This window comes from Eutrema salsugineum, unplaced genomic scaffold, assembly GCF_000478725.1.
Source record: "Eutrema salsugineum unplaced genomic scaffold, Eutsalg1_0 scaffold_10, whole genome shotgun sequence".
Lineage (NCBI taxonomy): Eukaryota > Viridiplantae > Streptophyta > Magnoliopsida > Brassicales > Brassicaceae > Eutrema > Eutrema salsugineum.
This window is the reverse complement of record NW_006256908.1, coordinates 6,037,461-6,039,536: the sequence shown is the minus strand read 5'-3', so window position 1 is coordinate 6,039,536 and position 2,076 is coordinate 6,037,461. Positions and strand designations below refer to the sequence as shown.

General features: G+C 35.0%; 1 pseudogene; it reads left to right on the top strand.

The window, feature by feature from the left end:
* LOC112081573 overlaps positions 1 to 591 on the top strand; it is a 6,252-nt pseudogene extending 5,661 nt beyond the window's left edge.
* The last annotated feature ends 1,485 nt before the right edge of the window (positions 592 to 2,076 follow it).

The window sequence follows — 2,076 nt, the reverse complement described above, 5'->3', positions numbered from 1 at the left end:
TTATCTGCTCTCGGTATTACCGAGCTCCAAACTCATTTTTGGGGCCACAGAGTATACATCCTCCATAGATATATGGTCTGCTGGTTGTGTTTTGGCAGCGCTTCTTCTTGGTCAGGTTAGTGTAAACTATTTATCTATTAAGTATCTTGAAAACTAAAGCATCTCTCCAATATCTTTGACAATCATTGTTGATATTTATTTATCTTCAGCCGTTATTCCTTGGAGAAAATTCTGTTGACCAGCTAGTGGAGATCATCAAGGTGAAGTCTCATTTTTATTAGATTTTACCTTGTCGTCATTTTCTGTCTGATATAGAAAATTCCTATCATTTGTCATAATATATGTGCTGTGTTGGTTTAGGTTATTGGTACCACCGTTGTTCAACTTCAAACAAGAGGTACGTTTGTCCACTTTCCTTAAACCAAACATTCTTAAACCAAACCATAACTGATGTTAAGTTCAAACAGTTTCTTAATCTTGTATCTCTTTCTCTCTGTTTAAATGTTCAAACAGTTATCTGGAGTTTCCCAAGAGCTTATAAACAAGCTAGTACCAGAGCACGTTAGGCGACAGATGAGTGGAGGCTTTTGAGTTCAAGCTGCTCCGTAGAAACAACTTCGAAACCAAGATGCTTTGTTCTTGGTAGAAAAGCTCATCAAGCATTTGTTTGGCGCTGTAGAATTTCAATTATTTTAGGGGCCATTTTGTATAAATATGAGTTGGTTAAGATGGTGCAGTGGTCTATGAAAAATGTGTTTATTTGTTATTGTATCTGGTATATTTTATTTTTAATCAATATTATATTATAGAATTAGCTTTTCTTAAACAATTTAAAACAGAACAAATGAAATAAAAACTACATCTTCCACCATATTGTTTACATCTACTATTCAAAATGAAGAAAATAACCTATAAATTCTGGGGGGGGGGTTATTGGGGAGAACACGTTTTCTAATTTGGGTAACAACTGATAACATTTGCAGATTTTTCAAAAAAAAAAATAAGTTAAATCAATTTCTCAATTGGGAAAAAGATTAAAAAATCTCAAAAAGAATGAAAAAATTTATAAAAAAAAACAGCATATATGTATTTCTACTTGTAAACATTCTTGAGTGGTGGAAAAAATAATACTCATATTTTTTTCTATGTTTGGTGTTGAGGAGATTCTATTACAAAAGATAAATTTACTTTTATGGAAGAAAAATTAGGAAAAAAATCTATATATACATTGTTCACTAGACCTAAAACTATGGAAACTAATGAAAAATTCAACAAAATCAGGATTCTTTCTAGTAATGATGAAACTTATTACAAATAAGAAAGATACAAGTACATGTAATCCCGGCTTACAATGAACCTGCTCACTACTTAGCAAAAAAAAACTTTTTCCAACAATGTTTTCTATTCTAGTTGGATTTTTTCCCCTATCTGGTTAACCCCTCTACTTCATTGTAAACTTTGTATATTCTTCACTTTCTGGTCAGTATATATGCTTCTTGTACAATTACATGTAATCCCAGTTTCCCACTCCAAAACCATACTTCCACACATCAACAAGCCAGCAATCTGAAATATAAACCATCATAGACATAAACCTTAGAGCTAACACTGTTCTCATTCTTAAACCCTCTAATCACACGTACCTCAATATCATGGTATCTCCATGTGTCTTCATCATCCTCGTAATTACCTGAGACGATAATGCTGGTGGCTATCGGTTCATCTCCCCACCGAGCACTGACGGTAAAAGAAGACGTCGCCGATCTCAACACCAGGAATTGAACCCACTAAGTATTTACCCTGGTGTTGAGATCAGCGACATGTTCTTTTACCGTCATGAACTGTGCTCTCAGTGGGCTTACACAGTCAGATACAACGTAGCTCCAAAGGTGAACCGATAGCCACCAGAATTGTCGTCTCAGGTAACTTGAGGATGATGAAGACGTATGTGGCTTGTTACATTAGTCCCAGAAAATAACCAAATGTGATGGCAAAGAACCAAATGTGAGCTTCCCGTTCAGTTCATCGGCCAACCCATAGTCCAGGCTTAGCTCCGATAACAAGGGAACATCAAAA